The sequence below is a fragment of the Heterodontus francisci genome, chromosome 1 (assembly GCF_036365525.1).
Source record: "Heterodontus francisci isolate sHetFra1 chromosome 1, sHetFra1.hap1, whole genome shotgun sequence".
Classification (NCBI taxonomy): Eukaryota; Metazoa; Chordata; class Chondrichthyes; order Heterodontiformes; family Heterodontidae; genus Heterodontus; species Heterodontus francisci.
Genome location: NC_090371.1, coordinates 172,483,950 through 172,499,479, shown reverse-complemented (window position 1 = coordinate 172,499,479; position 15,530 = coordinate 172,483,950). Strand labels below are relative to the sequence as shown.

The 15,530-nt window shown below is 41.4% G+C and overlaps 7 non-coding genes across 7 annotated transcripts; all 7 read right to left on the bottom strand.

Annotated features, from left to right (window-relative positions):
• Nucleotides 1–1,132: 1,132 nt before the first annotated feature.
• Nucleotides 1,133–1,203, bottom strand: trnag-gcc (transfer RNA glycine (anticodon GCC)). Its single transcript has one exon. It is a non-coding gene; the product is annotated as a tRNA-Gly (tRNA).
• A 2,926-nt stretch (nucleotides 1,204–4,129) lies between these two features.
• On the bottom strand, nucleotides 4,130–4,200 carry trnag-gcc (transfer RNA glycine (anticodon GCC)). The gene has a single exon. It is a non-coding gene; the product is annotated as a tRNA-Gly (tRNA).
• A 1,425-nt stretch (nucleotides 4,201–5,625) lies between these two features.
• On the bottom strand, nucleotides 5,626–5,696 carry trnag-gcc (transfer RNA glycine (anticodon GCC)). The gene has a single exon. It is a non-coding gene; the product is annotated as a tRNA-Gly (tRNA).
• A 1,428-nt stretch (nucleotides 5,697–7,124) lies between these two features.
• On the bottom strand, nucleotides 7,125–7,195 carry trnas-gcu (transfer RNA serine (anticodon GCU)). The gene has a single exon. It is a non-coding gene; the product is annotated as a tRNA-Ser (tRNA).
• A 2,926-nt stretch (nucleotides 7,196–10,121) lies between these two features.
• trnag-gcc (transfer RNA glycine (anticodon GCC)) lies at nucleotides 10,122–10,192 on the bottom strand. Its single transcript has one exon. It is a non-coding gene; the product is annotated as a tRNA-Gly (tRNA).
• Nucleotides 10,193–11,623: 1,431 nt separating this feature from the next.
• trnag-gcc (transfer RNA glycine (anticodon GCC)) lies at nucleotides 11,624–11,694 on the bottom strand. Its single transcript has one exon. It is a non-coding gene; the product is annotated as a tRNA-Gly (tRNA).
• A 2,926-nt stretch (nucleotides 11,695–14,620) lies between these two features.
• trnag-gcc (transfer RNA glycine (anticodon GCC)) lies at nucleotides 14,621–14,691 on the bottom strand. Its single transcript has one exon. It is a non-coding gene; the product is annotated as a tRNA-Gly (tRNA).
• Nucleotides 14,692–15,530: the final 839 nt, after the last annotated feature.

Genomic DNA, 15,530 nt, shown 5'->3' with positions numbered 1-15,530 from the left:
CATTTACACTGCACGATTACATCCTCAATAAGTCTTTCCACTGATCTACCCAGATCCTGCATAATTATTTACACTGATGGCCACTTTCTTCATCCTCATTTATACTGAACTGCTCACATTCTTCATCTACATTTACACTGAATAACCACATCCTCAAGAAACATTTACACTGAATTACCACATTCTTCATAACCATTTGCACCGATCTGTGCACATCCTTACTCTCCAGTTACACTGATCTGCACACGTCATTATTGATCACTGACACTGAATGGCCACATACGTCTTAGTCATTTACACTGATCTACTCACATTACTAATCTTCATTTGCACTGAACGAAAGCATACTTAATAAGCATTTACAAGGAATGAGCACGTTCTTAATATTCATTTGCACTGAATGACCAAATTCTTAATAACCATTTATAATGATCTACCCACGTCCTTTATCATCATTTACACTGAGCGACCACATCATTATTAAGCATTAAAACTGGACGCGCACATCATTCTTAATCAGTTACACTGAATGGCCACATACGTCTTACTCATTTACACTGATCTACCTACATCCTTACTAACATAGCAATATGCGAATTAGGAGCAGGAGTAGCGCACTCGGCCCCACGAGTCTGTTGCGCCATTCAATAAGATCATGGCTGATCTGATTGTAACCTCGACTCCACCGTCCCTCCTACCCCCATAATCATTCACCCCCTTGCTTTTCAAGAATCTAGCAACCCTCTGCCTTAAAAATAGTTTGTGACTCTGCTTGAACTGCCTTTTGAGGAAGAGAGTTCCAAAGACTCAGGACCCTGTGAGAGAAAAGATTTCTCCTCATCTATGCCTTAAATGGGCGACCCGTTATTTAAATCAGAAAGCAAGGGCTTCGATTCCCCAACAAAGGTCAACATAATTTCCAACTCCACCCTGAACAGGCCTCTGAGGATCAAGTCACCTGTTCCTCCTCGAAAGTCCCACAGACACAAAGCAATCTTGTCCAACCTTGCACCAGAAATTAACTCATCCACTGCAGCTGCTTGCATAATTATTTTGACCTCAACCACTGCCTTCTTTCCATCAAGCAAGAGCCCAACACCACACACACTCTCGCCAAGACAAACACCAACTCTGCATTGACTGGGAATCGAACCCAGGCCTCCCACGTGGCAAGCGAGAATTCTACCACTGAACCACCAATGCCTGGCCATACGTAAAACCTCAGCAGTTCCTTCAGAAGCATTTTGAGTGAATGACCACATCCTTGATAACCATTTGCAGTGAATGACCACATGCTTAATAAGCATTTACACTGCTTGACCGTATCCTTTACATGTCATTTACACAGGGTGTCCACATCGTTAAGAACCATTTACGCTGCATGACCACATCCTTCATAATCATTGACACTGATCTGCTCACATTCTTCATATTTCTTTACACTGAATGACCACTTCCTTCATTTTCATTTACCATCATCTACTTACATCCTTAATAAGCATTTACACTGCATGATTACATCCTCAATAAGTCTTTCCACTGATCTACCCAGATCCTGCATAATTATTTACACTGATGGCCACTTTCTTCATCCTCATTTATACTGAACTGCTCACATTCTTCATCTACATTTACACTGAATAACCACATCCTCAAGAAACATTTACACTGAATTACCACATTCTTCATAACCATTTGCACCGATCTGCGCACATCCTTACTCTCCAGTTACACTGATCTGCACACATCATTATTGATCACTGACACTGAATGGCCACATACGTCTTAGTCATTTACACTGATCTACTCACATTACTCATCTTCATTTGCACTGAACGAAAGCATACTTAATAAGCATTTACAAGGAATGAGCACGTTCTTAATATTCATTTGCACTGAATGACCAAATTCTTAATAACAATTTATAATGATCTACCCACGTCCTTTATAATTATTTAACCTGAGCGACAACATCATTATTAAGCATTAAAACTGGACGCGCACATCATTCTTAATCAGTTACACTGAATGGCCACATACGTCTTACTCATTTACACTGATCTACCTACATCCTTACTAACATATCAATATGCGAATTAGGAGCAGGAGTAGTGCACTCGGCCCCACGAGTCTGTTGCGCCATTCAATAAGATCATGGCTGATCTGATTGTAACCTCGACTCCACATTCCCTCCTACCCCCATAATCTTTCACCCCCTTGCTTTTCAAGAATCTAGCAACCCTCTGCCTTAAAAATAGTTTGTGACTCTGCTTGCACTGCCTTTTGAGGAAGAGAGTTCCAAAGACTCAGGACCCTGTGAGAGAAAAGATTTCTCCTCATCTATGCCTTAAATGGGCGACCCGTTATTTAAATCAGAAAGCAAGGGCTTCGATTCCCCAACAAAGGTCAACATAATTTCCATCTCCACCCTTGACAGGCCTCTGAGGATCAAGTCACCTGTTCCTCCTCGAAAGTCCCACAGACACAAAGCAATCCTGTCTAACCTTGCACCAGAAATTAACTCATCCACTGCAGCTGCTTGCATAATTATTTTGGCCTCAACCACTGCCTTCTTTCCATCAAGCAAGAGCCCAACACCACACACACTCTCGCCAAGACAAACACCAACTCTGCATTGACTGGGAATCAAACCCAGGCCTCCCACATGGCAAGCGAGAATTCTACACTGAACCACCAATGCCAGGCCATACTTAAAAGCTCAGCAGTTCCTTAAGAAGCATTTAGAGTGAATGACCACATCCTTGATAACCATTTGCAGTGAATGACCACATGCTTAATAAGCATTTACACTGCTTGACCGTGTCCTTTACATGTCATTTACACAGGGTGTCCACATCGTTAAGAACCATTTACGCTGCTTGACCACATCCTTTATAATCATTGACACTGATCTGCTCACATTCTTCATATTTCTTTACACTGAATGACCACTTCCTTCATTTTCATTTACCATCATCTACTTACATCCTTAATAAGCATTTACACTGCACGATTACATCCTCAATAAGTCTTTCCACTGATCTACCCAGATCCTGCATAATTATTTACACTGATGACCACTTTCTTCATCTTCATTTATACTGAACTGCTCACATTCTTCATCTACATTTACACTGAATAACCACATCCTCAAGAAACATTTACACTGAATTACCACGTTCTTCATAACCATTTGCACCGACCTGCGCACATCCTTACTCTCCAGTTACACTGATCTGCACACATCATTATTGATCACTTACACTGAATGGCCACATACGTCTTAGTCATTTACACTGATCTACTCACATTACTAATCTTCACTTGCACTGAACGAAAGCATACTTAATAAGCATTTACAAGGAATGAGCACGTTCTTAATATTCATTTGCACTGAATGACCAAATTCTTAATAACCATTTATAATGATCTACCCACGTCCTTTATAATTAATTAACCTGAGCGACAACATCATTATTAAGCATTAAAACTGGACGCGCACATCATTCTTAATCAGTTACACTGAATGGCCACATACGTCTTACTCATTTACACTGATCTACCAACATCCTTACTAACATAGCAATATGCGAATTAGGAGCAGGAGTAGCGCACTCGGCCCCACGAGTCTGTTGCGCCATTCAATAAGATCTTGGCTGATCTGATTGTAACCTCGACTCCACATTCCCTCCTACCCCCATAATCTTTCACCCCCTTGCTTTTCAAGAATCTAGCAACCCTCTGCCTTAAAAATAGTTTGTGACTCTGCTTGCACTGCCTTTTGAGGAAGAGAGTTCCAAAGACTCAGGACCCTGTGAGAGAAAAGATTTCTCCTCATCTATGCCTTAAATGGGCGACCCGTTATTTAAATCAGAAAGCAAGGGCTTCGATTCCCCAACAAAGGTCAACATAATTTCCATCTCCACCCTTCACAGGCCTCTGAGGATCAAGTCACCTGTTCCTCCTCGAAAGTCCCACAGACACAAAACAATCCTGTCCAACCTTGCACCAGAAATTAAGTCATCCACTGCAGCTGCTTGCATAATTATTTTGGCCTCAACCACTGCCTTCCTTCCATCAAGCAAGAGCCCAACACCATACACACTCTCGCCAAGACAAACACCAACTCTGCATTGACTGGGAATCGAACCCAGGCCTCCCACATGGCAAGCAAGAATTCTACCACTGAACCACCAATGCCTGGCCATACTTAAAAGCTCAGCAGTTCCTTAAGAAGCATTTAGAGTGAATGACCTCATCCTTGAGAACCATTTGCAGTGAATGACCACATGCTTAATAAGCATTTACACTGCTTGACCGTGTCCTTTACATGTCATTTACACAGGGTGTCCACATCGTTAAGAACCATTTACGCTGCATGACCACATCCTTCATAATCATTGACACTGATCTGCTCACATTCTTCATATTTCTTTACACTGAATGACCACTTCCTTCATTTTCATTTACCATCATCTACTTACATCCTTAATAAGCATTTACACTGCACGATTACATCCTCAATAAGTCTTTCCACTGATCTAGATCCTGCATAATTATTTACACTGATGGCCACTTTCTTCATCTTCATTTATACTGAACTGCTCACATTCTTCATCTACATTTACACTGAATAACCACATCCTCAAGAAACATTTACACTGAATTACCACATTCTTCATAACCATTTGCACCGATCTGCGCACATCCTTACTCTCCAGTTACACTGATCTGCACACATCATTATTGATCACTTACACTGAATGGCCACATACGTCTTAGTCATTTACACTGATCTACTCACATTACTCATCTTCATTTGCACTGAACGAAAGCATACTTAATAAGCATTTACAAGGAATGAGCACGTTCTTAATATTCATTTGCACTGAATGACCAAATTCTTAATAACAATTTATAATGATTTACCCATGTCCTTTAGAAATTATTTAACCTGAGCGACAACATCATTATTAAGCATTAAAACTGGACGCGCACATCATTCTTAATCAGTTACACTGAATGGCCACATACGTCTTACTCATTTACACTGATCTACCTACATCCTTACTAACATAGCAATATGCGAATTAGGAGCAGGAGTAGCGCACTCGGCCCCACGAGTCTGTTGCGCCATTCAATAAGATCATGGCTGATCTGATTGTAACCTCGACTCCACCGTCCCTCCTACCCCCATAATCATTCACCCCCTTGCTTTTCAAGAATCTAGCAACCCTCTGCCTTAAAAATAGTTTGTGACTCTGCTTGAACTGCCTTTTGAGGAAGAGAGTTCCAAAGACTCAGGACCCTGTGAGAGAAAAGATTTCTCCTCATCTATGCCTTAAATGGGCGACCCGTTATTTAAATCAGAAAGCAAGGGCTTCGATTCCCCAACAAAGGTCAACATAATTTCCATCTCCACCCTGAACAGGCCTCTGAGGATCAAGTCACCTGTTCCTCCTCGAAAGTCCCACAGACACAAAGCAATCTTGTCCAACCTTGCACCAGAAATTAACTCATCCACTGCAGCTGCTTGCATAATTATTTTGACCTCAACCACTGCCTTCCTCCCAGAAAGCAAGAGCCCAACACCACACACACTCTCGCCAAGACAAACACCAACTCTGCATTGACTGGGAATCGAACCCAGGCCTCCCACGTGGCAAGCGAGAATTCTACCACTGAACCACCAATGCCTGGCCATACGTAAAACCTCAGCAGTTCCTTCAGAAGCATTTTGAGTGAATGACCACATCCTTGATAACCATTTGCAGTGAATGACCACATGCTTAATAAGCATTTACACTGCTTGACCGTGTCCTTTACATGTCATTTACACAGGGTGTCCACATCGTTAAGAACCATTTACGCTGCATGACCACATCCTTCATAATCATTGACACTGATCTGCTCACATTCTTCATATTTCTTTACACTGAATGACCACTTCCTTCATTTTCATTTACCATCATCTACTTACATCCTTAATAAGCATTTACACTGCACGATTACATCCTCAATAAGTCTTTCCACTGATCTACCCAGATCCTGCATAATTATTTACACTGATGGCCACTTTCTTCATCTTCATTTATACTGAACTGCTCACATTCTTCATCTACATTTACACTGAATAACCACATCCTCAAGAAACATTTACACTGAATTACCACATTCTTCATAACCATTTGCACCGATCTGCGCACATCCTTACTCTCCAGTTACACTGATCTGCACACATCATTATTGATCACTTACACTGAATGGCCACATACGTCTTAGTCATTTACACTGATCTACTCACATTACTAATCTTCACTTGCACTGAACGAAAGCATACTTAATAAGCATTTACAAGGAATGAGCACGTTCTTAATATTCATTTGCACTGAATGACCAAATTCTTAATAACCATTTATAATGATCTACCCACGTCCTTTATAATTATTTAACCTGAGCGACAACATCATTATTAAGCATTAAAACTGGACGCGCACATCATTCTTAATCAGTTACACTGAATGGCCACATACGTCTTACTCATTTACACTGATCTACCTACATCCTTACTAACATAGCAATATGCGAATTAGGAGCAGGAGTAGTGCACTCGGCCCCACGAGTCTGTTGCGCCATTCAATAAGATCATGGCTGATCTGATTGTAACCTCGACTCCACATTCCCTCCTACCCCCATAATCTTTCACCCCCTTGCTTTTCAAGAATCTAGCAACCCTCTGCCTTAAAAATAGTTTGTGACTCTGCTTGCACTGCCTTTTGAGGAAGAGAGTTCCAAAGACTCAGGACCCTGTGAGAGAAAAGATTTCTCCTCATCTATGCCTTAAATGGGCGACCCGTTATTTAAATCAGAAAGCAAGGGCTTCGATTCCCCAACAAAGGTCAACATAATTTCCATCTCCACCCTTCACAGGCCTCTGAGGATCAAGTCACCTGTTCCTCCTCGAAAGTCCCACAGACACAAAGCAATCCTGTCTAACCTTGCACCAGAAATTAACTCATCCACTGCAGCTGCTTGCATAATTATTTTGGCCTCAACCACTGCCTTCTTTCCATCAAGCAAGAGCCCAACACCACACACACTCTCGCCAAGACAAACACCAACTCTGCATTAACTGGGAATCTAACCCAGGCCTCCCACATAGCAAGCGAGAATTCTACCACTGAACCACCAATGCCTGGCCAGACTCAAAAGCTCAGCAGTTCCTTAAGAAGCATTTAGAGTGAATGACCTCATCCTTGATAACCATTTGCAGTGAATGACCACATGCTTAATAAGCATTTACACTGCTTGACCGTGTCCTTTACATGTCATTTACACAGGGTGTCCACATCGTTAAGAACCATTTACGCTGCATGACCACATCCTTCATAATCATTGACACTGATCTGCTCACATTCTTCATATTTCTTTACACTGAATGACCACTTCCTTCATTTTCATTTACCATCATCTACTTACATCCTTAATAAGCATTTACACTGCACGATTACATCCTCAATAAGTCTTTCCACTGATCTACCCAGATCCTGCATAATTATTTACACTGATGACCACTTTCTTCATCCTCATTTATACTGAACTGCTCACATTCTTCATCTACATTTACACTGAATAACCACATCCTCAAGAAACATTTACACTGAATTACCACATTCTTCATAACCATTTGCACCGATCTGCGCACATCCTTACTCTCCAGTAACACTGATCTGCACACATCATTATTGATCACTTACACTGAATGGCCACATACGTCTTAGTCATTTACACTGATCTACTCACATTACTAATCTTCATTTGCACTGAACGAAAGCATACTTAATAAGCATTTACAAGGAATGAGCACGTTCTTAATATTCATTTGCACTGAATGACCAAATTCTTAATAACCATTTATAATGATCTACCCACGTCCTTTATAATTATTTAACCTGAGCGACAACATCATTATTAAGCATTAAAACTGGACGCGCACATCATTCTTAATCAGTTACACTGAATGGCCACATACGTCTTACTCATTTACACTGATCTACCTACATCCTTACTAACATAGCAATATGCGAATTAGGAGCAGGAGTAGCGCACTCGGCCCCACGAGTCTGTTGCGCCATTCAATAAGATCATGGCTGATCTGATTGTAACCTCGACTCCACATTCCCTCCTACCCCCATAATCTTTCACCCCCTTGCTTTTCAAGAATCTAGCAAGCCTCTGCCTTAAAAATAGTTTGTGACTCTGCTTGCACTGCCTTTTGAGGAAGAGAGTTCCAAAGACCCAGGACCCTGTGAGAGAAAAGATTTCTCCTCATCTATGCCTTAAATGGGCGACCCGTTATTTAAATCAGAAAGCAAGGGCTTCGATTCCCCAACAAAGGTCAACATAATTTCCATCTCCACCCTTTACAGGCCTCTGAGGATCAAGTCACCTGTTCCTCCTCGAAAGTCCCACAGACACAAAACAATCCTGTCCAACCTTGCACCAGAAATTAACTCATCCACTGCAGCTGCTTGCATAATTATTTTGGCCTCAACCACTGCCTTCCTTCCATCAAGCAAGAGCCCAACACCACACACACTCTCGCCAAGACAAACACCAACTCTGCATTGACTGGGAATCAAACCCAGGCCTCCCACATGGCAAGCGAGAATTCTACACTGAACCACCAATGCCAGGCCATACTTAAAAGCTCAGCAGTTCCTTAAGAAGCATTTAGAGTGAATGACCACATCCTTGATAACCATTTGCAGTGAATGACCACATGCTTAATAAGCATTTACACTGCTTGACCGTGTCCTTTACATGTCATTTACACAGGGTGTCCACATCGTTAAGAACCATTTACGCTGCTTGACCACATCCTTTATAATCATTGACACTGATCTGCTCACATTCTTCATATTTCTTTACACTGAATGACCACTTCCTTCATTTTCATTTACCATCATCTACTTACATCCTTAATAAGCATTTACACTGCACGATTACATCCTCAATAAGTCTTTCCACTGATCTACCCAGATCCTGCATAATTATTTACACTGATGACCACTTTCTTCATCTTCATTTATACTGAACTGCTCACATTCTTCATCTACATTTACACTGAATAACCACATCCTCAAGAAACATTTACACTGAATTACCACGTTCTTCATAACCATTTGCACCGATCTGCGCACATCCTTACTCTCCAGTTGCACTGATCTGCACACATCATTATTGATCACTTACACTGAATGGCCACATACGTCTTAGTCATTTACACTGATCTACTCACATTACTAATCTTCACTTGCACTGAACGAAAGCATACTTAATAAGCATTTACAAGGAATGAGCACGTTCTTAATATTCATTTGCACTGAATGACCAAATTCTTAATAACCATTTATAATGATCTACCCACGTCCTTTATAATTAATTAACCTGAGCGACAACATCATTATTAAGCATTAAAACTGGACGCGCACATCATTCTTAATCAGTTACACTGAATGGCCACATACGTCTTACTCATTTACACTGATCTACCTACATCCTTACTAACATAGCAATATGCGAATTAGGAGCAGGAGTAGCGCACTCGGCCCCACGAGTCTGTTGCGCCATTCAATAAGATCTTGGCTGATCTGATTGTAACCTCGACTCCACATTCCCTCCTACCCCCATAATCTTTCACCCCCTTGCTTTTCAAGAATCTAGCAACCCTCTGCCTTAAAAATAGTTTGTGACTCTGCTTGCACTGCCTTTTGAGGAAGAGAGTTCCAAAGACTCAGGACCCTGTGAGAGAAAAGATTTCTCCTCATCTATGCCTTAAATGGGCGACCCGTTATTTAAATCAGAAAGCAAGGGCTTCGATTCCCCAACAAAGGTCAACATAATTTCCATCTCCACCCTTCACAGGCCTCTGAGGATCAAGTCACCTGTTCCTCCTCGAAAGTCCCACAGACACAAAGCAATCCTGTCCAACCTTGCACCAGAAATTAACTCATCCACTGCAGCTGCTTGCATAATTATTTTGGCCTCAACCACTGCCTTCCTTCCATCAAGCAAGAGCCGAACACCACACACACTCTCGCCAAGACAAACACCAACTCTGCATTGACTGGGAATCGAACCCAGGCCTCCCACATGGCAAGCGAGAATTCTACCACTGAACCACCAATGCCTGGCCATACGTAAAACCTCAGCAGTTCCTTCAGAAGCATTTTGAGTGAATGACCACATCCTTGATAACCATTTGCAGTGAATGACCACATGCTTAATAAGCATTTACACTGATTGACCGTGTCCTTTACATGTCATTTACACAGGGTGTCCACATCGTTAAGAACCATTTACGCTGCATGACCACATCCTTCATAATCATTGACACTGATCTGCTCACATTCTTCATATTTCTTTACACTGAATGACCACTTCCTTCATTTTCATTTACCATCATCTACTTACATCCTTAATAAGCATTTACACTGCACGATTACATCCTCAATAAGTCTTTCCACTGATCTACCCAGATCCTGCATAATTATTTACACTGATGGCCACTTTCTTCATCTTCATTTATACTGAACTGCTCACATTCTTCATCTACATTTACACTGAATAACCACATCCTCAAGAAACATTTACACTGAATTACCACATTCTTCATAACCATTTGCACCGATCTGCGCACATCCTTACTCTCCAGTTACACTGATCTGCACACATCATTATTGATCACTTACACTGAATGGCCACATACGTCTTAGTCATTTACACTGATCTACTCACATTACTAATCTTCATTTGCACTGAACGAAAGCATACTTAATAAGCATTTACAAGGAATGAGCACGTTCTTAATATTCATTTGCACTGAATGACCAAATTCTTAATAACCATTTATAATGATCTACCCACGTCCTTTATAATTAATTAACCTGAGCGACAACATCATTATTAAGCATTAAAACTGGACGCGCACATCATTCTTAATCAGTTACACTGAATGGCCACATACGTCTTACTCATTTACACTGATCTCCCTACATCCTTACTAACATAGCAATATGCGAATTTGGAGCAGGAGTAGCGCACTCGGCCCCACGAGTCTGTTGCGCCATTCAATAAGATCTTGGCTGATCTGATTGTAACCTCGACTCCACATTCCCTCCTACCCCCATAATCTTTCACCCCCTTGCTTTTCAAGAATCTAGCAACCCTCTGCCTTAAAAATAGTTTGTGACTCTGCTTGCACTGCCTTTTGAGGAAGAGACCCCAAAGACTCAGGACCCTGTGAGAGAAAAGATTTCTCCTCATCTATGCCTTAAATGGGCGACCCGTTATTTAAATCAGAAAGCAAGGGCTTCGATTCCCCAACAAAGGTCAACATAATTTCCATCTCCACCCTTTACAGGCCTCTGAGGATCAAGTCACCTGTTCCTCCTCGAAAGTCCCACAGACACAAAGCAATCCTGTCCAACCTTGCACCAGAAATTAACTCATCCACTGCAGCTGCTTGCATAATTATTTTGGCCTCAACCACTGCCTTCCTTCCATCAAGCAAAAGCCCAACACCACACACACACACTCTCGCCAAGACAAACACCAACTCTGCATTGACTGGGAATCGAACCCAGGCCTCCCACATGGCAAGCGAGAATTCTACCACTGAACCACCAATGCCTGGCCATACTCAAAAGCTCAGCAGTTCCTTCAGAAGCATTTAGAGTGAATGACCTCCTCCTTGATAACCATTTGCAGTGAATGACCACATGCTTAATAAGCATTTACACTGCTTGACCGTATCCTTTACATGTCATTTACACAGGGTGTCCACATCGTTAAGAACCATTTACGCTGCATGACCACATCCTTCATAATCATTGACACTGATCTGCTCACATTCTTCATATTTCTTTACACTGAATGACCACTTCCTTCATTTTCATTTACCATCATCTACTTACATCCTTAATAAGCATTTACACTGCACGATTACATCCTCAATAAGTCTTTCCACTGATCTACCCAGATCCTGCATAATTATTTACACTGATGACCACTTTCTTCATCCTCATTTATACTGAACTGCTCACATTCTTCATCTACATTTACACTGAATAACCACATCCTCAAGAAACATTTACACTGAATTACCACATTCTTCATAACCATTTGCACCGATCTGCGCACATCCTTACTCTCCAGTAACACTGATCTGCACACATCATTATTGATCACTTACACTGAATGGCCACATACGTCTTAGTCATTTACACTGATCTACTCACATTACTAATCTTCATTTGCACTGAACGAAAGCATACTTAATAAGCATTTACAAGGAATGAGCACGTTCTTAATATTCATTTGCACTGAATGACCAAATTCTTAATAACCATTTATAATGATCTACCCACGTCCTTTATAATTATTTAACCTGAGCGACAACATCATTATTAAGCATTAAAACTGGACGCGCACATCATTCTTAATCAGTTACACTGAATGGCCACATACGTCTTACTCATTTACACTGATCTACCTACATCCTTACTAACATAGCAATATGCGAATTAGGAGCAGGAGTAGCGCACTCGGCCCCACGAGTCTGTTGCGCCATTCAATAAGATCATGGCTGATCTGATTGTAACCTCGACTCCACATTCCCTCCTACCCCCATAATCTTTCACCCCCTTGCTTTTCAAGAATCTAGCAACCCTCTGCCTTAAAAATAGTTTGTGACTCTGCTTGCACTGCCTTTTGAGGAAGAGAGTTCCAAAGACCCAGGACCCTGTGAGAGAAAAGATTTCTCCTCATCTATGCCTTAAATGGGCGACCCGTTATTTAAATCAGAAAGCAAGGGCTTCGATTCCCCAACAAAGGTCAACATAATTTCCATCTCCACCCTTTACAGGCCTCTGAGGATCAAGTCACCTGTTCCTCCTCGAAAGTCCCACAGACACAAAACAATCCTGTCCAACCTTGCACCAGAAATTAACTCATCCACTGCAGCTGCTTGCATAATTATTTTGGCCTCAACCACTGCCTTCCTTCCATCAAGCAAGAGCCCAACACCACACACACTCTCGCCAAGACAAACACCAACTCTGCATTGACTGGGAATCAAACCCAGGCCTCCCACATGGCAAGCGAGAATTCTACACTGAACCACCAATGCCAGGCCATACTTAAAAGCTCAGCAGTTCCTTAAGAAGCATTTAGAGTGAATGACCACATCCTTGATAACCATTTGCAGTGAATGACCACATGCTTAATAAGCATTTACACTGCTTGACCGTGTCCTTTACATGTCATTTACACAGGGTGTCCACATCGTTAAGAACCATTTACGCTGCTTGACCACATCCTTTATAATCATTGACACTGATCTGCTCACATTCTTCATATTTCTTTACACTGAATGACCACTTCCTTCATTTTCATTTACCATCATCTACTTACATCCTTAATAAGCATTTACACTGCACGATTACATCCTCAATAAGTCTTTCCACTGATCTACCCAGATCCTGCATAATTATTTACACTGATGACCACTTTCTTCATCTTCATTTATACTGAACTGCTCACATTCTTCATCTACATTTACACTGAATAACCACATCCTCAAGAAACATTTACACTGAATTACCACGTTCTTCATAACCATTTGCACCGATCTGCGCACATCCTTACTCTCCAGTTGCACTGATCTGCACACATCATTATTGATCACTTACACTGAATGGCCACATACGTCTTAGTCATTTACACTGATCTACTCACATTACTAATCTTCACTTGCACTGAACGAAAGCATACTTAATAAGCATTTACAAGGAATGAGCACGTTCTTAATATTCATTTGCACTGAATGACCAAATTCTTAATAACCATTTATAATGATCTACCCACGTCCTTTATAATTAATTAACCTGAGCGACAACATCATTATTAAGCATTAAAACTGGACGCGCACATCATTCTTAATCAGTTACACTGAATGGCCACATACGTCTTACTCATTTACACTGATCTACCTACATCCTTACTAACATAGCAATATGCGAATTAGGAGCAGGAGTAGCGCACTCGGCCCCACGAGTCTGTTGCGCCATTCAATAAGATCTTGGCTGATCTGATTGTAACCTCGACTCCACATTCCCTCCTACCCCCATAATCTTTCACCCCCTTGCTTTTCAAGAATCTAGCAACCCTCTGCCTTAAAAATAGTTTGTGACTCTGCTTGCACTGCCTTTTGAGGAAGAGAGTTCCAAAGACTCAGGACCCTGTGAGAGAAAAGATTTCTCCTCATCTATGCCTTAAATGGGCGACCCGTTATTTAAATCAGAAAGCAAGGGCTTCGATTCCCCAACAAAGGTCAACATAATTTCCATCTCCACCCTTCACAGGCCTCTGAGGATCAAGTCACCTGTTCCTCCTCGAAAGTCCCACAGACACAAAGCAATCCTGTCCAACCTTGCACCAGAAATTAACTCATCCACTGCAGCTGCTTGCATAATTATTTTGGCCTCAACCACTGCCTTCCTTCCATCAAGCAAGAGCCGAACACCACACACACTCTCGCCAAGACAAACACCAACTCTGCATTGACTGGGAATCGAACCCAGGCCTCCCACATGGCAAGCGAGAATTCTACCACTGAACCACCAATGCCTGGCCATACGTAAAACCTCAGCAGTTCCTTCAGAAGCATTTTGAGTGAATGACCACATCCTTGATAACCATTTGCAGTGAATGACCACATGCTTAATAAGCATTTACACTGATTGACCGTATCCTTTACATGTCATTTACACAGGGTGTCCACATCGTTAAGAACCATTTACGCTGCATGACCACATCCTTCATAATCATTGACACTGATCTGCTCACATTCTTCATATTTCTTTACACTGAATGACCACTTCCTTCATTTTCATTTACCATCATCTACTTACATCCTTAATAAGCATTTACACTGTACGATTACATCCTCAATAAGTCTTTCCACTGATCTACCCAGATCCTGCATAATTATTTACACTGATGGCCACTTTCTTCATCTTCATTTATACTGAACTGCTCACATTCTTCATCTACATTTACACTGAATAACCACATCCTCAAGAAACATTTACACTGAATTACCACATTCTTCATAACCATTTGCACCGATCTGCGCACATCCTTACTCTCCAGTTACACTGATCTGCACACATCATTATTGATCACTTACACTGAATGGCCACATACGTCTTAGTCATTTACACTGATCTACTCACATTACTAATCTTCATTTGCACTGAACGAAAGCATACTTAATAAGCATTTACAAGGAATGAGCACGTTCTTAATATTCATTTGCACTGAATGACCAAATTCTTAATAACCATTTATAATGATCTACCCACGTCCTTTATAATTAATTAACCTGAGCGACAACATCATTATTAAGCATTAAAACTGGACGCGCACATCATTCTTAATCAGTTACACTGAATGGCCACATACGT